The 22,307-nt window shown below is 60.3% G+C and overlaps 1 pseudogene; it reads left to right on the top strand.

The window, feature by feature from the left end:
• The first annotated feature begins 6,365 nt into the window (after nucleotides 1–6,365).
• On the top strand, nucleotides 6,366–21,815 carry LOC142076292 (scavenger receptor cysteine-rich type 1 protein M130-like; annotated as a pseudogene).
• The last annotated feature ends 492 nt before the right edge of the window (nucleotides 21,816–22,307 follow it).

Genomic DNA, 22,307 nt, shown 5'->3' with positions numbered 1-22,307 from the left:
CCTGTATTTGCATTACGGCTACTCTATTATATTACGCTGTGTATTTAATCTCCCTCATCTTTCAGGTGTTCCTACCTCTCCTGATTAAACGACCATGTCTAAGGGCATCTTTTCAGCAGAAGTATCGGGACATTTGCCCTTCCCATTGCTGTCCAGATTTCCCCCTCCCCTTGCTTTTTGTTCATTGAGATACCTCCCAATTATCTGGTTGCTGCTTTGAGCTTCAGGGAGTTAGAAACTTGCCCCATCTTTCAGAAGTCAAACTAACTCTTTAATCAGCTCCTTAATTGCATTTCTATCCATCCCTTCCTATCTCTCTGGGTAAAACAGTTCTTGTATGGCTATCGTCATTGGCCATCTCCACCGCAGGATGTCCTACACTGTCCCACTCCTGTGCCTGTTTCCTTGCAGGCTGTGGACACACTATCCACTTCCTCACCTTGCTCTCATCCTCACATGGCCCTGCCTGTACCAATGTCTCTCTTTGAAACAGAAAGCCATGGACTGATCACAGACAAACCCCACCACCCCAGTGACCGGTTGCACCATGGCACTACCCTTCAACTGACATTTCATTTTTCCTCATGCCCAGGCTCACACTTCAAAATTTTTCCTTTCTCGTGCTGTTTCCTCTACAAAGAAAAGCTTCATCCTCTCTGAAAGCACCCTTCAAGCAGCTGCAGGCTATTACAGCATTGCCCTTGGCTATTACAACATCATGAGGCCAAAGCAGCCCAGCTCCCTCAGCCTCTCCACACAAGTCATGGGATTCAGCCCCTTCACCCCATCTTGGCATATGTCCTCTGGACCTTCTCCAGATCCCCCGTACTTCTGCAGAACATGGAGCCCCACACCACAACAGATTTATTTCAGATGTGGCCTCACCAGTGCTGAGTCAAGGGAGAGGGTAACTGCCCTTGGCTGGGTGGCCATGTTCCTCCTAATTCAGCCCCATATGCAGCTGCCCTTAGTAGTGGTCAGCATGCTCCACTGGCTCTTATAAGCATCCCTTGTAGCAACCATGGCCTTCTCCTCAGGCTCACTCCTTAGCCGGTCAGCTCCAAGCTTGCCCTGATACATGGAGCTACTCTGCCCCTGAGGCAGGACTGGCCACTTCTCCATGCAAAACTTGGTGAGGTTTCTGTTGGCCACCCTGTCCTGTGGTGCCTCTAACAAGATGACAGCATGAGGAATTGTGGGACATGACGGACAATAAAAGGAGGTACTAGTGGACTTGCTGAGCAAAGTAAGAATTCCCAATGCAGAATTCCCAGAACCACCAACAGAGGGCACCAGGCAAGCAAAACCAGGGCCAGTGAGGAAAGGGAAAACAGAGGCAGGCTTCTTGTATGAGAGGGTTTGAGGATGACCAAAGGGAAGAACCTGGGAGGGGGGAAACAGGGAGGAAGAGAGTCGGAGGTGAAGCAAAGGGTACAAGCAGGGCTGTTTGTGGGCACCTATCAAGTAGCCCTCAATCTCGGCAGGGAAGTCAGCATGGCTGGGCACACCTCTGATGTGCCCGCACAGGAATGCACACAGCTTGGGGAGCAAAGAGGAGGAATTAGGAGTCCGTGGGCAATTTCCGAGCTATAATTTCACTTAGATAGCAGAGACACGGTCAGATAGCACACACCACCACTGGAGTATGGCCATGGATGGAAGGTGCCTCTTTAGGAAAGATGGGGCAGGTCAGTGAGGAAGGAAAGTTGCCCGGTATGTGGGCGAGCAGAAGGAAAGCGTGGAGCTCTGCCTGGTGACAGGTGATGAGCCAGATGAGAGCTGATGGCTCAGGATTAGTGGGCAGACCAACGTGGGTGACGCTGTAGTTGGTGTCTGCTATGGTGTCTGCATATTAGGAAGAAGCAGCAGATGAGGCCTTCTTCAGACAAGTAGAAGCAGCCCATCTCGATCTCAATCTGGTAATTCAATCTGGACACGAAGAGCATCATGAAAGGATTTAACAATGACGCCAGCAGCAAAAGGAAGGCTCAGGAAAAAGTGGGCCTGCTGCTAGATGGGGTGGGACCCTGGTGACAGAGAACACAGAAAGAGCCAAGGTACTCCATGCTTCTTCCTCTCTGGAGGAGGAAGTTTACTGGTAAGACCAACCTTCAGGAATCCCAGGCCCCCAAGACCAGAGACAAGGAGCAAGGAAGACTTACCCTTGATGCAGGAGTCTCAGGTTAGGGAACAATTAAACACACTGCACATGCGTAAGTCCTTGGGACCTGAGGGCATGCACTCCTGAGTGCTGAGGAAGTTGGCTGATGTCATTGTAAGGCCACTTGAAATCAAGTTTGAGAGGTCATGGGGATTGGGTGAGGTTCCTGAGGACTGGAAGAAAGCAAATGTAAATCCTATCTTGAAGCAGGGCAAGGAGGAGGATGCAGGGAGCAGTCAGCATGTCTCCCGTTATATCCCTATAGACAAGGCGAGCAAGTATGGACTAGTTAAGTGGGAAATGAGATGGATGGAAACCTGACTGAAGCCCAGAGGGTTGTGTCCAGTGGCACAAAGTCCAGCTGGAGGAGAGTCACCAGTGGTGTAGCCCAAGGGCTGATACTGGGTCCCGTTCCATTCAAGTTTTCATTTCAGTTCTGAGTGATGGGACCGAGGGCATCCTGAGCAAGTTTGTGGATGATACAAAATTGGGAGGAATGGCTGATACACCAGTGCACTGGGGAGATCCCGTTTTATTACAGAGAGATTATGGGGGAGCTCCGCCCCAGGGTTAGACACACTCTTACACAGGCTCCAGGTGAGACAGAGCAGGTTCATGCCTCCGGAGAAGTGAAACAAATTCCAACATTTGTCTGGGAACATAATAACCACAAGAAACAAGAATGATAAAGTTAATGATAATGATGCCAATAACGATAATACACCAAAGCACCAGTTTTGGGTGGAATATCCTGGGAGTCGTTTGTGGAGAGAGATGGAGAATTTATCACTATTGCAAAAACTTTCCTGTAAGCCCTGTCTGCGAACGTGGAGAACCAGGACAAAATGCCAACTTCAGAAGAAGATGTGCATGGGGACAATATGGAAAAGAGGCAAAGGGAATCCCCCAAAAAATCACGTGAGCCAGACAAACCAGCCAATGAGCCCATGAACTCCAAACTGGATTTCGAGGTGCCAAAGAGAGAGGAAGGGTGCTGGTGGGGAACTCCCTTTCCCCGTGGTTGTGGGGGATCTGACAGGTACCTGTAAGACCCTGTGGGGTGCAGGTGGGGGCTATATAGGTCTCCTTGTCCTTAGGTTGATGACCTGATTGCATGTTTCAAAAAGCTCTGGCTGACTGAGTGAGGGGAGAAGTGAGGAGGGTGCTGGCACTTGCCCACGTCCACCTGAGCCACACCAGCCAAACCCAGTATGCTGTGTGCATGTCATGCCAAGGGATGGGGAAGGGAGTGGTGGTGGTGGATGTAAATGTACTGAATAATGTAGGACCTGAGCAGGACGCACACGGTATGGAATAAGAGGTGGAGGTTGTACTGGGTCTGGCTGGGATGAAGTGAATTTTCTTGTTAGCAGCCCCTCTGGTGCCGTGCTTTGCCTTGGTGGCCCAAACAGCTCTGATAACACACTGACATCGTAGCTATTGCTGAGCAGCGCTTGCCCAGCGTCAAGGCCTGCTCTGTTTCTCCCTCTGCCCCAACAGTGAGGGGGCTGGGGGTGGCAAGAGGCTGGGAGGGGACAAAGCCAGCACAGCTGACCCCCAAGTGACCAAAGGGATATTCCACACCACGTGATGTCATGGTCAGCAATAAAACTGGGGAGGAGGGTGTGTTCTTTGAAGTGTCCTTTACTCAGAGACTGGCTGGGCATTGATCTCCTGCTGTGAGCGATTGATTCTGCACTTATTAAACTGTCTTCATCTCGACCCAGGAGATTTTTTTTTCGTCGCTTCTTTTCTTCCAGTTCCCTCCTCCATCCCACTGGTGGGGAGTGAGCAAGTGACTGGGTGGGGGCTGCCACATGGGGCCACTCCACCACGTGGGCACATAGCAAATAGGTTGGTATGTGCTTGTGAGGTCCCTGGTGCCTAAGTAGGTCATAGGCCGAGAGCTGGCACATGGCTTGTGTAAGTGGTTGTGACACTACTGATACCTGAGTAGCTGATAGGCCAAGAGTAGGCATGTAGCTTGTGAGGTCACTTGTACCTTCACATCTCGTAGGCGAGTAGGTAGCAAGTAGGTGGCTTTGTGGTGGTCAGGTCACTGATGCCTGGGTAGATGATAGGCAAGAGGGAGGCACATGGCTTGGGTATGTACTTGTGAAGTCACTCTTGGCTGAATAGCTGATAGGCCAGGACCAGGTGCATGGCCTTTCTAGGTGCTTGTGAGGTCACCGGAGGCTGAGGCCCTCAACAGCAAGTACATGGCAAATGGGTGTACATGTTCTTGTGAGGTCCCTGGTGCCTGAGTAGCTGATAGGCCAGGAGCAGGCATCTGGCATTGTACTGGTTTTGGCTGGGACAGAATTAACTTTCTATTTAGTGAAACAGTGAGCGCGCGACTGTATGGGACTTAGCTGCTGGCCGGGGTTAAACCACGACAGGTACGTGTAGGTTGTTTTGAGGTCACTGGTGCCCGAGTAGCTGATAGGGCAGGAGCAGGCCCATGGCATGTGGAGGTGCTTATGAGGTCACTCATGCCTGAGTAGCTCACAGGCCTGGAGTAGGCCCATGGCATGTGGAGGTGCTTATAATGTCATTGCTGCCTGAGGAGCTGATAGGGCAGGAGCAGGCCCGTAGTTTCTGTAGGTGGTATGAGGTCATTGGTGCCTGAATAGCCGATATGCCAGGAGCAGGCCAATATGAGAGGCAGATGCTATGACGTCATCTGTGGCTGAGCAGCAGATAGGCCATGGCCTGTGTAGGTGCTTATAATGTCATTGCTGCCTGAGGAGCTGATAGGGCAGGAGCAGGCCCGTAGTTTCTGTAGGTGGTATGAGGTCATTGGTGCCTGGATAGCCCATAGGCCAGGAGCAGGCCAATATGAGAGGCAGATGCTATGACATCATCTGTGGCTGAGTAGCAGATAGGCCAGGGGCTGTGTATGAGCTTGTGTTGTCACTGGTGCCTGAGTAGCTGATAGGCCAGGAGCTGGCACATAGCTTGTGTAGGTGCTTCTGATGTCACCAGAATAATATTTAGGCCATGCCCAAATGCGGCGTTTTGGAAGAACCAAGGTCAGCAGAAGTCCGTACGCCGCGCACACGTGTGACAGCGTAACTCGTACACACGGTGTCGGCAGTAGGAGGGTGTGAGGTCACCACCAGTATAACTCATGGGCACGCAGCAGTGGCAGGAGGAGGGTGGCAGCAGCCGTGGCACCGATGGCACCCCGTGGCTGTGGGGCTCGGTGCAGAGCGGCCGTGTGCTGCCACAAGGGCATCCCGGGGGATGGGAGCTGCCCGGCCCTGTGTCTGCGAGGCCGAAGGAGCAGCCCCTGCAGCCCTGGCTGGAGCAGTCGGGGTGGGGGTGGCTCGGGGGCACCCCAGGGCTGTGCCCGGGCACGGTGCCACGAGGAAACCACAGACTTCCTGCCTGGGCGCTGCGGGGGGAGCGCGGCGAGCGCCGTGAGGCCACGTGGGCTGTGGTTTGTGCACCTGCAGGCTGCGGCTCCCGATGCGCCGGCGGGGAATAACGGCCCCGTGGTGACACGCTGAGAGCCAGGGATGTGTCTGAGCCTCTGGGCTGTTCGTCTGCTGCCAGGGCAGGGACGTGTCCCAGCGCTGGCTCCTGGGAGGGGTCTTCCATGGGCTCTGCAGGGAAGGAAGGGGGAGCCAGCACTGCTGGGATGAGGTTCTGGCCTGGGCCAAGGCCCATTCGCAGCTGCTGCTCCCAGCAGCGTGGGGTCTGTAGCAGGGGCAGGGGCTGTTTCCTTCCCTTCCTGACACAGACCCTGCTGCAATCCCAGCCCTCGGGTCCCCCTGGCACGGGGACGGCTGGACTCTCTCACCTTGGGCTCTTGGATGGGCCTGGCGTAGGAGATGCTCAGTGCTCCTGGTCAACACAAGAGGGTTCCAGGGGTGAAAACCCCATTTCCCCCCCAACAACCTGCCCTGTCCTGTGACGGCCCCCCACCACAGTGACGTGACACCTGCAGCAGAGCCGTCTCTCATATATGGTCACGAACGGCGCTGGAGAAGTTCATTGGAGGGCTGGGCTGTGTCGGAGGGGAGATAGCTCCCGATAATGTCTAAAAAGGTCCTGCTGCTTTGATTGGCTCCTCCTGCAGCTGGGCTGGGATCTGCAGAGATATATTGCCCTCCTGTCATCATTGTCCCCAGGAGGCCCCAGGAGCTGAGGCAGGGAGCGTGGCGCAGCAGGGATGTGCTGGCAGGGCAGGAGGCTCAGGATGGGCACAGAGGGACTCCTGTGCCCTCAGATGCTGTGGTTGCTCCTCTGGGTACAGCTGTGCAGCGGTAAGTGCCCGTTCCCTTGTCCCACAGCCCAGGGCCAGCGGGCGCCAGCATGGTCATAGGATCTGTCTGGGAATGGGTTTCTTTGAGGTGCTACTGAGCTGAGGGTCAGAAGGTGCTCGAGTCCATGGACCCTGTGCCTGCCTGTCTGGGTGGGAGAGGGAATCTCCTTTTCCAGGGCTCCGGCGTTTCGGGCAGCCTGTGCCTGGCTGGATTCATAGACACTCGTAGACACCCTTTTGGGACCCTCTCTTCCCCAGCCGGTGGTGGCCTCTGGAGCCGGTGGTGGCCCAGCTGGCGATGGCAGCACGCAGAGATGCCCAGGGCACTGTCAACCTCTGGGGTGCCCCGGAGGGTCTGTGTGCTGCTCCCTGCCTCCCGGTTCCAGGGGAGCCCTGACCCCATGAGGGCAGTTTGTGCCCCGAAGAGAGAAGGGGATGGGGACATCTGCGTCGAGAGACATCCTTCCTGGGGGGCCCGGCCCAGAGCAGGGGCTGGGCTGACAGCAGGGGCAAGGAGGGGCTGTGGGTGGGGAGATCATTGGAATTGTCTCGGTGGGAGCTCGGAAAGCCCTGGGGGTGGGGGTGGGTTTGGATGGTGCGGGGGCAGGTGGTTTGCATGGGAAGCCGGCCTGGGTACCCGGGGCTGTTCAGGGGAAGAGGGGTGGGCTGGGGAAGAGCGGGTGCCCTGTGCAGGGCTGGGCACAGTGTGGAGGTGTGCGTGGGCAGGGGGTAGGTGGCCGTTGGGGTGGGCAAAGGTGCCTTGTGTGGTGGGATGACGAATGACCCAGTAGGGCCAGAACTGCAGACCCCCAGCCTTGTGCAGCGCGTGGGGATAGAAGGGACCCCCGCACTGCACTGGGGACAGCCTGGAGGGGAGAGGGCCCCCACCCTGGTATCTCGGACATGGCCAGGGCGTTCCCCCAGACCTGCAGAGCTGGGCCTTGGCACTCTCCTGACTGGTCCCATGTTGGTGTTTGAAGGGGCTGCAGAGGTGAGGCTGGTGGATGGCGGCAGGCACTGTGCTGGGAGAGTGGAGGTGAAACACAGGGGCGAGTGGGGGACCGTGTGTGGTGACTACTGGAGCATGAACGATGCGGCAGTGGTTTGTAAGCAGCTGGACTGTGGGTCTGCTGTTGGAGCTCCTCAGTACGGACACTTTGGGCCAGGATCTGGCCCCATTTGGATGGATGATGTTGGCTGTAATGGCACCGAATCTGCCCTGTCTGACTGCCCACACAGAGGATGGGGTGAACATGACTGCATTCATGCTTATGATGCTGGAGTGACATGTTCAGGTAAGAGAACAACCTGTTCCTCACCTTTGGGGATGTGACGGGGGAAGGGACCTTGGCTGTGCCCTCAGGGAGCAACAAATGAGCACCGGAACATTGCCCAATGTGGCCGGGCACACGGCCGAGCTGGGGCTGTCATCGCTGGTGTTCCCAGTCCCTGGGAAAGCCCAGAGGGAGCCCACCCCAGGGTGAACTAACCCTGCCACAGTGTCTCAGCCCCTCTTCAGTCAGTGTCTTGGGCTGCAGATGGATCCTCCATCCCTGCCCCGGGGTGTCCACTGATCTCCACTGATCTCTACCCATTCTGCCACTTCCCAGCCAACAATGCTGAGGGTCCCTGTGCTGGAGAAACCAGGGGGCACTTGCGTGGCACTCCACCCCTTGGAGGAATGGCATGAGATGCTGGTCCCCCTGGGTCACTCCCCTTCACAGGCATGAGTACCTCAGCTGAATCCAAAGGGCTTTTCAGAGCGCGTGAGCGCTGGGCCCTGGGAGAGGAACAGGGTGGCACAGAGCCCTTGGCTGCCTGTCCCCAGGGCTCAGCTGTGTGGTCCAGCACTGGGAGGCTTAGGAGCTTGGCAGCTGCTTGACTCTGGCTGCTCCCTTCTGCATCACCACGTGCCCAGGCTGGTCCTGGGACATCCCTGGGGCTGTGACAGCCCCACGGGGACACGGCCCCATGCAGGCAGCGCTGACCTGCTGCCCAACCTCTCCTGCCTTCCCATGGCTCCCCACACTGCCCCACGAAACAGAGGCTTTGGCAGCACTTACTGACTCTCATCTGTGCCTGCTGTTACCCTCTGAGCCAGTGCGAGCCGAGGGGGCATGCAGGTCTCCTGCCCCTCTGCCTGGCCGTTGGCTTGGGACCTGTGCACCTCCAGGCAGAGCACTGTGTGCCTGGCTGAGGACGTGCCCTCCGAGCAGGCATCGGAGAGGTCTGGGCAGGCACCAGCCATAGGAACAGCTGCACCATTTCTGTGCTCTGTGACATCTGCCCCTAACAGGAACCTCCCAACACCCAGAACAGCCCTGGCAGCAGGGTGCATTTCTGGCTGCATCAGGGTGATGGTCCTGCCTGGTCCCAAGCTCTGCAGAGGCTGAGCAGGCTGCAGCAGTCATTACCATCCGGGCCAGTTCTCCCAGACCTGAACTGCGCACCCCACTGCAGTGCTGGGGGGACCACGCCGGGCAGCACAGGGCACCTTGTGCCGCAGCAGATTGTCTGAGCGGTGCCTGGTGCTGAGACAGACACAGACCCTCTAGTGCTGTGATGGTGTAGAGAAGGGGTGCTGGGAGGCCTGGACGTGTTTGTGTCACCAACAGTCCCCCAACAGCTTCCTCTGGGATGCGCAATGGGGGCAATTGGGTCACGGCTTGCTTGGAGGTGATGCAGGATGTGGTCATGTATCTGTCAGAGGGCTCCGGGAACTCCCAGTTATTTTGGTTTCTCCAGGATTTGTCCGGCTGGTAGAAGGGAAGAACCGCTGTTCAGGACGTGTGGAGGTCCATGACGGGGACCAGTGGAAAACTGTCTGTGACTCCCACTTTGGTGCCAAAGCTGCTGGTGTGGTCTGCAGGGAGTTGCAGTGCGGTGTGGCCCTGCCTGTGGCTGGGCCAGCTCCCTTTGAAGAAGGGGTGGGTCCCATCTGGGCCGGAGAGCTGCAGTGTGTGGGGAATGAATCCCTCCTTGCCTCCTGCCCCAGGGGGTCCCCCAGGGACCAGCCCTGCACCCACATGAACAGTGCTGTTGTCACCTGCACACGTAAGGACTCAGGGTGGGGTGCTGAACACCAGGGTGAGCTCCAGCTTGGGGGGGGGCAGGCTGTGCCTGTGGAGACAAGGGAACTGGGGTGTGTGTTCCCACAGGCTGGCAGAGAGGTGATCTTCTGGGGGATCCCAGACAAGGGCAGGGCTGGGCTGATGCCCAAGGACAAGGAGGGGCCATGGGTTGGGAGGGCTCACTGGGACCATCATGTTGCACCGCAGGGGACACAGAAAGGCCTGAGGGTGGAGGATGTCCTGGCAGGTGCCCAGGGCAGGCTGTGGTCCAGGAGAGCTCGGGGCCCTGGGCAGAAGCAGCAGTGTGTGCTTGGGGGAGTCCTGGTGGGGGCAGGTCTCTTCTCGGGGTGCTGGCTGGGGAGGAGCGGGTGCCCTGGGTGGGCGTGGGCCGGGGGCAGGTTGCAGGGGGCCGTTGGGGTGGAAGGAAGGCTGGGGTGCCAAAGTCTGTGGGGCCACGAATGAGCCAGCAGGGCTGGAGCTGGGCATCCCCAGCCTTGCACAGCCCATGGAGATAGAAAGGACCCTGCACTACCCCGGGGACAGCCTGGAGGGGAGTGGGCTCCCACCCTGGCACCTCTGACTCCACCCGGGCAGGGGTTCCCCCAGACTCACAGTGCTGGGGGGCTCAGCGCTGTCCTGACTGGTCCTGTGTCAGTGTTTGAAGGTGCCGTGGAGGTGAGGCTGGTGGATGGCGGCAGGCGCTGTGCTGGGAGAGTGGAGGTGAAACAACAGGGCGAGTGGGGGACCGTGTGTGGTGACTACTGGAGCATGAACAATGCGGCAGTGGTTTGTAAGCAGCTGGGCTGTGGGTCTGCTGTTGGAGCTCCTCAGTACGGACACTTTGGGCAAGGATCTGGCCCCATTTGGATGGATGATGTTGGCTGTAATGGCACCGAATCTGCCCTGTCTGACTGCCCACACAGCGGATGGGGTGAAAATGACTGCGTTCATGCTCATGACGCTGGAATGATGTGTTCAGGTAAGGGCAGAGCCTATTCCCCTTCTGTGGGGCTGGGACGGGCGAAGAGACCTGGCTTGTCCTCAGGGAGCAACAAGTGGGCACCGGAGCATTGTTCAACGTGGCCGGTCGCACTGCCGAGCTGGGACTGTCATTGCTGGTGTCCCCGGTCCCTCGGGATAGCCCAGTGGGAACCTGCCCAAGGGTGCCCTTACCCTGCCTGGCCCTGCGCTGGCTCTGATTAATCCCCCACCCTGCCCTGCATTGTCTGTTGATTCCCATCTTTCCCCTCCTATTCACCCAGGACCTGTCTGGCAGTGCCAAGGGCCAGGTCCCCCCATGCAGAGGCACCAAGAGTGACTCCTGTGGCCACCCACAGTACTGGAGAAGGGCGTGAGATGGCTAGCTACTTTGGGGTTGTGCTCCCTGGCGACACAAGTCCCTTGGCTGAATCAAAGGGGTTGCTTGGAGAGGAGGAGCGCTTGGCCTGGTCTGAGGAGCGGGGTGGCATGTGGCACCTTTCCCAGGGTCACCTCATGAGAGCCTGCCCGTGGGGACATGGCCCCGTCCAGGAGGGCTGACCTGCTGCCCAGCCTCTCATGTCTGTCCCAGCCCCTGGCTGCCTTGCACTTTTGGGTTTGCCAGCATTTACTGGCACTCCCCTGTGCCTGCCCTTGCACTGGGAGCTCGTGTAAGCCCAGGGTTGCTCTCTGTCCACTCTCCTGCCCTCCGCCTGGCTGTTGTCCAGGGACATGAGCATCCAGCAGCGCACTCTGGCCATGGCTGAGGACCTTTTTGCTGGGCAGGTGCTGGAGCAGGGGCTGGCACAGACACCGACCGCAGGTACAGCCTCACTCTACTTTTGCCCTGTGCCATGTCCCATCTACCAGCAGTGCCCCACAGCCCAAGACCCCCCTGGGAACAGGGCACGTTTCTGGTGGCACCAAGAGGTTCCTCATGGCTGGCCCTGAGCTCCATGGGGCAGAGCAAGCTGCAGCAGGCAACAGCGCCTGGGCTCATTTCCCTGGAGCCCAAGTGCTCTGGGAGCTGCAGTGCCCAGGGACCAGTGCCGGGCAGCCCAAGGCCTGTGGGGCAGCAGCAGTTTGTCTGAGCAGTGCCTGTGGCAGTGGGTTTGGGAGAGAAGCAAGCCCACAAGTGCTGGGCTGATTTCTGAGGAGCGGCAGGCGGGCCCTGCTGTGTTTGTGCCATCAGCACCCCCTGAGAGCCGCTGGGGTGGTCGTGGGGCTTTTTGCCTTTGGCCACCTTGGACGTGGGATGTGGTCAGGGGACTGCCAGAGGGCTGTGGGACCTCCCAGGGGTCTTTGGTTGCTCTGGGATCTGGCTGGTTGGTCAGAGGGAATAGCCCCTGCTAAAGACATATAGCGATCCATGACGGGGACCCTTGGAAAACTGTCTGTGACTCACACCTTGGTCCCAAAGGTGCCACCATGGTCTGCAGCGTCTGCTGTGTGTCTGCAATAGACAAATACCCTTGAGTGCTGTGATGGTGTAGAGAAGGGGTGCTGGGGGGCTGGACGTGTCTGTGTCACCAACAGTGCCCCAACAGCTTCCTCTGGGATGCGCAATGGGGGCAATTGGGTCATGGCTTGCTTGGAGGTGATGCAGGATGTGGTCATGTATCTGTCAGAGGGCTCTGGGAACTCCCAGTTGGTTTGGTTTTTTCCAGGATTTTTCCGGCTGGTGGAAGGGAAGAGCCGCTGCTCAGGGCGTCTGGAGGTCCATGACGGGGACCAGTGGAAAACTGTCTGTGATTCCCACTTTGGTGCCAAAGCTGCTGGTGTGGTCTGCAGGGAGTTGCAGTGCGGTGTGGCCCTGCCTGTGGCTGGGCCAGCTCCCTTTGAAGAAGGGGTGGGTCCCATCTGGGCCGGAGAGCTGCAGTGTGTGGGGAATGAATCCCTCCTTGCCTCCTGCCCCAGGGGGTCCCCCAGGGACCAGCCCTGCACCCACATGAACAGCGCTGTTGTCACCTGCACACGTAAGGACTCAGGGTGGGGTGCTGAACACTGGGGTGAGCTCCAGCTTGGGGGGGGGCAGGCTGTGCCTGTGGAGACAAGGGAACTGGGGTGTGTGTTCCCACAGGCTGGCAGAGAGGTGACCTTCTGGGGGATCCCAGACAAGGGCAGGGCTGGGCTGATGCCCAAGGACAAGGAGGGGCCATGGGCTGGGAGGGCTCACTGGGATCACCATGTTGCACCCCAGGGGACAAAGAAAGGCCTGAGGGTGGAGGATGTCCTGGCAGGTGCCCAGGGCAGGCTGTGGTCCAGGGGAGCTCGGGGCCCTGGGCAGAAGCAGCAGTGTGTGCTTGGGGGAGTCCTGGTGGGGGCAGGTCTCTTCTCGGGGTGCTGGCTGGGGAGGAGCGGGTGCCCTGGGTGGGCGTGGGCCGGGGGCAGGTTGCAGGGGGCCGTTGGGGTGGAAGGAAGGCTGGGATGCCAAAGTCTGTGGGGCCACGAATGAGCCAGCAGGGCTGGAGCTGGGCATCCCCAGCCTTGCACAGCCCATGGAGATAGAAAGGACCCTGCACTACCCCGGGGACAGCCTGGAGGGGAGTGGGCTCCCACCCTGGCACCTCTGACTCCACCCGGGCAGGGGTTCCCCCAGACCCACAGTGCTGGGGGGCTCAGCGCTGTCCTGACTGGTCCTGTGTCAGTGTTTGAAGGTGCTGTAGAGGTGAGGCTGGTGGATGGCGGCAGGCGCTGTGCTGGGAGAGTGGAGGTGAAACAACAGGGCGAGTGGGGGACCGTGTGTGGTGACTACTGGGACATGCACGATGTGGCAGTGGTTTGTAAGCAGCTGGGCTGTGGGTCTGCTGTTGGAGCTCCTCAGTACGGACACTTTGGGCAAGGATCTGGCCCCATTTGGATGGATGATGTTGGCTGTAATGGCACCGAATCTGCCCTGTCTGACTGCCCACATAGAGGATGGGGTGAACATAACTGCATTCATGGTCAGGACGCTGGAGTGATGTGTTCAGGTAAGGGCAGAGCCTATTCCCCTTCTGTGGGGCTGGGACGGGCGAAGAGACCTGGCTTGCCCTCAGGGAGCAACAAGTGGGCACCGGAGCATTGTTCAATGTGGCTGGTTGCACTGCCAAGCTGGGACTGTCATTGCTGGTGTCCCCGGTCCCTCGGGATAGCCCAGTGGGAACCTGCCCAAGGGTGCCCATACCCTGCCTGGCCCCTGCACTGGCTCAGATTAATCCCCCACCCTGCCCTGCATTGTCTGTTGATTCCCATCTTTCTCCTCCTATTCACCCAGATCCTGTCTGGCAGTGCCAGGGGCCAGGTCCCCCCATGCAGAGGCACCAAGAGTGACTCCTGTGGCCACCCACAGTACCGGGGAGGGGCGTGAGATGGCTAGCTACTTTGGGGTTGTGCTCCCTGGCGACACAAGTCCCTTGGCTGAATCAAAGGGGTTGCTTGGAGAGGAGGAGCGCTTGGCCTGGTCTGAGGAGCGGGGTAGCATGTGGCACCTTTCCCAGGGTCACCCCATGAGAGCCTGCCCGCGGGGACATGGCCCCGTCCAGAAGGGCTGACCTGCTGCCCAGCCTCTCATGTCTGTCCCAGCCCCTGGCTGCCTTGCACTTTTGGGGTTGCCAGCATTTACTGGCACTCCCCTGTGCCTGCCCTTGCACTGGGAGCTCGTGTAAGCCCAGGGTTGCTCTCTGTCCACTCTCGTGCCCTCCGCCTGGCTGTTGTCCAGGGACATGAGCATCCAGCAGCGCACTCTGGCCATGGCTGAGGACCTTTTTGCTGGGCAGGTGCTGGAGCAGGGGCTGGCACAGACACCGACCGCAGGTACAGCCTCACTCTACTTTTGCCCTGTGCCATGTCCCATCTACCAGCAGTGCCCCACAGCCCAAGACCCCCCTGGGAACAGGGCACGTTTCTGGTGGCACCAAGAGGTTCCTCATGCCTGGCCCTGAGCTCCATGGGGCAGAGCAAGCTGCAGCAGGCAACAGCGCCTGGGCTCATTTCCCTGGAGCCCAAGTGCTCTGGGAGCTGCAGTGCCCAGGGACCAGTGCCGGGCAGCCCAAGGCCTGTGGGGCAGCAGCAGTTTGTCTGAGCAGTGCCTGTGGCAGTGGGTTTGGGAGAGAAGCAAGCCCACAAGTGCTGGGCTGATTTCTGAGGAGCGGCAGGCGGGCCCTGCTGTGTTTGTGCCATCAGCACCCCCTGAGAGCCGCTGGGGTGGTCGTGGGGCTTTTTGCCTTTGGCCACCTTGGATGTGGGATGTGGTCAGGGGACTGCCAGAGGGCTGTGGGACCTCCCAGGGGTCTTTGGTTGCTCTGGGATCTGGCTGGTTGGTCAGAGGGAATAGCCCCTGCTAAGGACTTATAGTGATCCATAATGGGGACCCTTGGAAAACTGTCTGTGACTCACACCTTGGTCCCAAAGGTGCCACCATGGTCTGCAGCGTCTGCTGTGTGTCTGCAATAGACACATACCCTTGAGTGCTGTGATGGTGTAGAGAAGGGGTGCTGGGGGGCTGGACGTGTCTGTGTCACCAACACTCCCCCAACAGCTTCCTCTGGGATGCGCAATGGGGGCAATTGGGTCACGGCTTGCTTGGAGGTGATGTGGGAAAGTGGGCATTTCACTGCCAGAGAGCTCCCAGTTGGTTTGGTTTTTTCCAGGATTTTTCCGGCTGGTGGAAGGGAAGAGCCGCTGCTCAGGACGTGTGGAGGTCCATGACGGGGACCAGTGGAAAACTGTCTGTGATTCCCACTTTGGTGCCAAAGCTGCTGGTGTGGTCTGCAGGGAGTTGCAGTGCGGTGTGGCCCTGCCTGTGGCTGGGCCAGCTCCCTTTGAAGAAGGGGTGGGTCCCATCTGGGCCAGAGAGCTGCAGTGTGTGGGGAATGAATCCCTCCTCGCCTCCTGCCCCAGGGGGTCCCCCAGGGACCAGCCCTGCACCCGCATGAACAGCGCTGTTGTCACCTGCATAAGTAAGGACTCAGGGTGGGGTGCTGAACCCCAGGGTGGGAAACAGAGCAAGGACCGTGCTGGGCTGGGCACGAGGACAGAAGGGGTGATGGGTTGTCTGCAGCATGAAAATAGGGCAGAAGGAGAAGAAAGGCATGCTGTCCCGCTGGCCGCTCCGCCAGCTGCCGAGGGTACAAGAGCACCGGTCCACCCTCAGTTCTCCTCCTCTGTCCCCAGAGTACACAGGGTTCAGGCTGGTGAACGGCAGCACGGCGTGTGCGGGGAGAGTGGAGGTCCAGGTGTTGGGGACCTGGGGCACCCTCTGTGCCTCCCGCTGGCATCTCTCGGATGCCCACGTTCTCTGTCGTCAACTCAACTGCGGGTTTGCTGAGTCCATTCCTGGAGGAGGGCATTTTGGGAGAGGAACCGGACCTGTCTGGAGAGACTCATTCCACTGTGACGGGACTGAAGCCCACCTGGGACAGTGCCCAGTGACCACCCTGGGGGCCTCACCCTGCTCCCATGGGAACAACGCCGCTGTCATTTGCTCAGGTGAGTGCCGGGAAAATGCTGCGTTAACTCCATTTGCCCTTTGTGTGCGACATGGCCACCCAAAGCTGGGCTCCCAGAGCAGCCCCAGGCTGAATTTCTCCCTGGAGAAACCCTTGCTTCCCCAGGAGCCTTCTGGAGGGCTTTGCCTGCTCAGACTGACTGCTCTACCGTGGGAGAGCTGAGGGCTGAACGGAAGCAGGCATCTGCCCCCAGGGCAGCGCCACTGCCAGGCCTGGCCTCCTGGCTTTTCCTACTGTGGGATGAATCCAGGACGGGGCTGCGGGGCTCTGCTCCACCCTCTGGCTGCAGACAACCACATCCCACCTCCACAGAGCGCCCTGCAGAGCTTCATCCCACCACCCAGGCAGGAGCTCCTGGGTGCCCCCAGCAGCAGCAGAGCTGGGTGTGAGCTGCAGAGTGGGCCCATGCTTTGCCCTCACTTCTCGTCAGCCCAAGGCTCAATCTTGTCCTGTTTGGTCGGAGAATTCCCCCTCACCCTGCTCCTGAAGGGTGCCGTGCTCCCCAGTGCCGCCAATGGCCGTGGCATCTCTGCTCTCCGCAGGGTCAGCCAGCTTTGCATCCCTGCAGCTGGTGGGTGGAGGGAGCCGGTGCGACGGGCGAGTGGAGATCTTCCAGCGCGGGACTTGGGGCAGAGTCCTGGACGACCAGTGGGATGTGCAGGAGGCCAACGTGGTGTGCCGGCAGCTGCAGTGCGGACAGGCAGAGACAGCCTACAACCCCCCAAAGCCTGAGCGAGGGACGGGCCCCGTAGGGCTGCGAGGGGTCCGGTGCGCAGGGCATGAGACCAACCTGAGCCTCTGCAACACCTCCCTGCCCGAGAGTGCGCTGGCAGCAGGGGTTGCGGAGGACGTGGGAGTCATTTGCCGGGGTGAGCGGCACTGCCCGGGCCCCCCAGATGATGGGGTGGGTGGGCAGCCAGCCCCTGGCAGCAACTGGGGTTTCTCCCCACTGCAGGGAGCCAGCAGGTCCGGCTGGTGAACGGGGCCGGGCGCTGCGCCGGGAGAGTGGAGATCTACTACCAGGGCAGCTGGGGGACTGTCTGCGATGATGGCTGGGACCTCTCTGATGCTGCCGTCGTTTGCCAGCAGCTGGGCTGTGGAGGGGCGGTGGAGGCGGCCGGCTCCGCTCGGTTCGGGGAAGGCTCTGGGCAGATCTGGATGGGTGCCGTGAATTGCTCCGGGGCCGAAGCTGCTCTCTGGGACTGCCCTGCGGGGCCCTGGGGGCAGCACGACTGTGGGCACAAAGAGGACGCAGGAGTCATCTGCTCAGGTCTGTGCTGGGTGGTGTGGTGGGAGCCTGGTTCCCGGGGAGGCCAGGACGTGGGGAGAGCCGTGCATGGCCAAGGCTGTCCCTGGCTGCCTCTAAGCTCCTGCCCGAGCCTGTCCTGCGGACCCTCAGTCCCCCTGAGGGACCTCCCTCTGCCCCTGGGTGCAAGGGGGACGTGCTGGCCGTGCCCCTGCCTGGCTGAGGGCCCGGCGAGTGCAGAGGCGTCCCCTCTCCCACAGCCCCAGACCAGCCTCTTCCCCCTTGCTGCCTTTCCTCCCAGAGTTCATGGCCCTCAGGCTGGAGAACAGCGACGGCTGCTCCGGGCGCCTGCAGGTTTTCTACAACGGGACGTGGGGGAGCATTTGCTCCAACTCGATGACTCTCGATACGGTGTCGCTGGCATGCAAGGAGCTGGGCTGCGGGGACGGAGGATCCCTGGAAACACGCCTGCCCTATGGCAGGGTGTCTGGCCCTGCGTGGCTGGATAATGTGCAGTGTGGGGAGAAAACCAGCTCCTTCTGGCAGTGTCCCTCCACTCCCTGGGACCCGCAGTCATGCGAAGACCTGCAAGACGAGATCCACATCACCTGCAAAGGTAACTCTGAGCCACTCGGGCACCAGTGTCACCCCAGCTCCTGCTCCCCGCTGCCACAAAGGCAGAGAAAGAGCTTGGAGGGGCTTTTCCTTTCCATGTCACCCCGGTGGCACAAATGTGACCACAGCCACACACATCCAGCAGCAGTTGCCACCCAGGTTGCCAGCAGCGCCTGGCGGAGGCAGAGGCATCCCCAGGTGAGGTCTCAGAAGAGACCAGACAGGGCTCAGAAGAGCCTCCCCTCCACAGACACACTACTGCTGCTCTGTGAACCAGGGACCTTTAGGGGCTGAGCAATCAGGGTCCCCCCAGGCCTGCGCATGCCCGCTGAATGACCGGGGTTCAGTTGCTGCCGTGACAAAGATGGTACGGGGAGGCACAAGCAGAGCTCAGCCTCGCTCTCTTCTGCACCATCCCCCAACCAGCCCCTTCACTACAGTGTTTCTCTCTTCAGGGGGACGCCCAGAAAGGTCCCCGGCCCCATTGGCCCCGTGCCCCAACTCCACGAGCTGCACAGGTATTGAGCTGCTCCTCTGTGCACCCTTCTTGTCTGGCAGGGCTCTGCGGGCTGTCTCAGTGCCTTGGGAGGTCTTTGCTTTCTCCAGACAGGGAGAAGATTCGTGCCGTGGGAGGCGAGGATGGGTGCTCAGGCAGAGTGGAGGTCTGGCACCGTGGCTCCTGGGGGACGGTGTGCGACGACTCCTGGGACATGCGGGATGCCGAGGTGGCGTGCAGGCAGCTGGGCTGTGGCCCCGCGCTGTCTGCCCTGAAGGAGGCTGCATTTGGGATGGGGCAAGGCCCCATCTGGCTGGAGCAGGTGGAGTGCCAGGGGACGGAGCCGTCCCTGCAGGACTGCTGGGCCCGGCCCGGGGATGGCGGTGCTTGCCGGCATAAGGAAGACGCGGCCGTACGCTGCTCAGGTGAGCGGCAGGGCTGGGACCCCTTGCTCGGGTATTGGCAGGGAGCTGGGGAAGGCCTTTCGCCCACTTGGTCCTGGCATGGCCCCTGACCTGCCAAGAGCACGAAGGTTCCTGCAGTGAGGAGCCTGGTGCCAGGTGGGGAGCAGCCGTGGTGGGACTGGGTGTCCTCCGGCCACTGCCCATGGGGCCCTGCAGCCCCAGGGCTATGCCCTGGGCTGCCTGTGCCATCCTGCCTGCTGCCCAGAGCAGCGGCGCTGGACCCTGTCCCGGCCTCCCTTTCTAGCACTACCGGAGGGGCAATTTGGGTGGGATGTGCCAGGGACATCTACAGACACACACACAGTGTGTTGGGGAGGAGGCTCCCCGGTACCCACACCCCCACCCTCTCAGACCAGCTCTCCTTTTCCTCCTCTGCAGCTACACCCAGGACAACAGCATCCCCACCCCGAGCAGGTAACTTGTCCTCCCGCTGGGGCTGGGTATCCCCGGGGCCAGGCTGTGCCCCACAGCTGGATGGAAGCGGCTCCTTGTTGGGGTGTGAAACTCCCAGGAGGAGGCACTGGGGTGGTGGTGGGGGTTGGGGAGGGTTTTAGTTTGCTCAGCAGGGTGGAAGCTTCCCCATCACTCACCCCGGGGGCTCTGCACCCCCTGCTGCCGTGTGTGATGGGAGTCAGGAGTGGGGCTGCCCCCACCTCTCCAGGCCTGGTGCTGCCCCTTCCATGTTCTCGCCCATGCAGATCCCACCCGGGGCCGTTTGAGCAGCAGCGGGAGAGTCTCAGTGCCCGTCATCATCTGCATCATCCTGGGGGCCCTCCTCTGCCTGCTCCTGGCCTTCCTGGCCGGGCAAGTGCTCCGTGCCAGGGCTGGGCGCAGAGGTGGGTCCTTCCACAGCGGTGCCAGGGGGAGAAGCCTGCTGGAAGGGCTGTGGGGTGCTGCGGGCTGTCAGGCACAGGCAGGGCTGGGGGGATGAGGCTGTGTGCTGCCATCTGCCTCATGCACCACCCCACTGACTGCCTGGCTGTGGGGCACGAGCAGCAAGGGGTGGAGAGAGCCCGGAGGCGGGGGGAGCTCGCGATGGGGCGAGCAGGGAAATGGCAGAGTGGGGATGGCCAAGGCTGGCAGCGCTCTGGGTAGTGCTGGAGGGGGCTCTGGGGCAAGGGAGAGAACAGGAGGAGCGTGAGGCAGTAGGGTCCATCTCCGTGGTGTCAGGCCCCCAGGCTGTCCCTCTGCCCAGCCCTGCCCACCACCCGGCAGGACAGGGGCCCTGCTATAGACCCATGGGGCAGATAGGGGGCAGCTCCAGGTGGAGAGGAGACATGGGAGCTGCTCCGGGGTCAGACAAGGGAGGCAGGACCCAGGGGCCAGAGGGGCATGAGCGCTGTCTCCGAAAGGATGATGCAAGGGTGACGCTGCCCCAGATAATCTCCACAGCAACGTTGCCCTCATGGGGGATGTGCCTGGACAGCACAGTTGGGCTGTGCTGTCGGACCAGCCCTGGGCTGGCCAAAGGAACAGGATTGGGGGAGCACAGTGAGGTCCCATCCCCCTCTGCCTTTCCCTGGGCCAGCCCTGTCTCTGTCCACAGGCTCCAGGAGAGCTCAGGAGCTCTTCCCCGAGGCCGTGTATGAGGAGATCGGTTACAGCCCAGCGTGGGAGAAGCAGGAAAGGTTTGGTCGCTCAGGTGGGTGGGGATCCTCCCCGAGCGGGAGGCACATCTGCAGGACCCTTTCCCCTGGCCCCAACCAGGGCTGATCCCCTGAAGCCCCCCAGCCCATGGTTCCTGCAGCGCTGGGGCCATGTGGTCTGTGGAGAGAGCATCGAGGTCCTGGGCCCGGGAGAGGAGCTTCCCCCAACCAGCTGGACAGCCCCTCTCTTCCTGCCCCTGCACCCAATGGGGCACCCGAGGAGTGAGGGAAGGGGCTGTCCTAGGGCAGCTCTGGGAGCAGCTTTGAGACAGTGTTTGTCCCAGGGGAGCAGGGTCAATTCCCAGCCTTCCTCCCCATGCAGCCCCAGCTCTGTGGGTCCCCCTTCCCCCGCAGTGCTGACCATGCGGCAGGGCAGTGGGGCTCACTCCCTGACCCCCGCTGTGCATCTCTCCAGACTCCTCTTCAGAGGAATCCCCGAGCCAGCTGCAGCCTTACCCTGGGAACACCGAGGAGGAGGATGGTCTGGGATCAGCACCAGGTAACGGAGGCAGGAAGGGGTTGATCTCCTTGCAGACATGTGATAGACAGGGATGTCACTGAGCATCACCGTCAGAGATGGGGAGGACATGGTGCTGCCAAGAGCAGTGTCTCAGCCCTCTGTCCCTGCTCGTCCTCCCCTCCTCTGCTCTGCAGGACTTATCTTCTCACTGTCACCAGCTCCCCTCTCCTTTCAGATGTTCTTGTCCTGCCCGGAGGTGACCCAGCAGATGGCTATGATGATGCCAGGGAGGTTTCTGACCCTGGCGATGATGTTGCCCCTGGGCAGGGAGCTTGGGAAATGCCCAGGGCACCAGAGGAGGGAGCAGGGCCCAAGGATGCACTGGGAGGTGAGAGGGAAAGAGCGCACTGGTGGTTCCTGGGGTGCCATCCCTGGTGCCACCCAAGTCTCTACTGTATTGACACCCAAACCTCCTGGGAAGGGGGAACCTGACCCAGGAGTTTTCCTTGGAGGGACTGGGCGTGGGAGAAGGAGCTGAATGTGGTGAGGAGCAGGGAGGAAGGTGATGTACAGACCCCATGGGACGAACTGCAGTGTCCTGCCTTGCTGCTTGCAGGGGGTAGCCTGTGCTCCCGGAGAAGTGACGGGGTCCCTGGAGCTGAAGGAGACACCTCATCCCTGACCCTGGGGAGCATGGGCTATGACGATGCTGAAGAGGTGTCTCTGGCACATCCCCGTGAGGACACAAAGGCTGTGACACCAGAGCTTGCTACGCAACCGTCCCTGAGCCCCAGGCCAGCAGAGCCCATCTCTGCTGTGCCGCTGGGTGCCGCCAGGAGGGAGGAGAGGTCTGTGCAGCTGGGAGAGCTGTGAGCTGTGAAACATCTCCCTGTGCCATGGGCAGCAGAAACCGCCTGGTGTTTCCTCTATCTTTATTCCCATTTTTACACGGTGCATCCATATTTGTTCCTATGAAAAGTCTGTGAGGGCTTTGACCCAGAGCTGGTGCTCGCGGGCCCAGGTGTCGGGTTGTCTCCCTGAGTCTGCTGAGGGGGTGCAGAGAAGAAGGACACGGTGGTAGGGAAGGGGCGTGTCTCAGGGACAGCAGGCTTGGGGTCAGGCTGTAGGGCTGCGAGAGCCCATGGTCCCTGGGGAATAATCCTGCTGGGCTTGTGTCGGGGCAGCACTCGTGTGCAGGTACAGGAGGGATGGGAGCAGGGGGCTTGGGGGCACCTTTCCCTCAGCACTGTTGGAGGGCCAGGAGGATGGAGAAAGGGTCCCCATGAGATGCGTGCAGCAGCCAAAAGCCATGGCCTAGCCCCTGGCCTGGAGAAGGGCCCATCCAGGAGGACGCTCATGCAGGAACGTTTCCGTGGCAGAGGAGATTTTGTGTCCCTCCCCTAAAAGAGGT

The sequence above is a fragment of the Calonectris borealis genome, unplaced genomic scaffold (assembly GCF_964195595.1).
Source record: "Calonectris borealis unplaced genomic scaffold, bCalBor7.hap1.2 HAP1_SCAFFOLD_40, whole genome shotgun sequence".
In the NCBI taxonomy this organism is placed as follows: Eukaryota; Metazoa; Chordata; class Aves; order Procellariiformes; family Procellariidae; genus Calonectris; species Calonectris borealis.
This window is presented reverse-complemented; position numbering and strand designations above follow the sequence as displayed.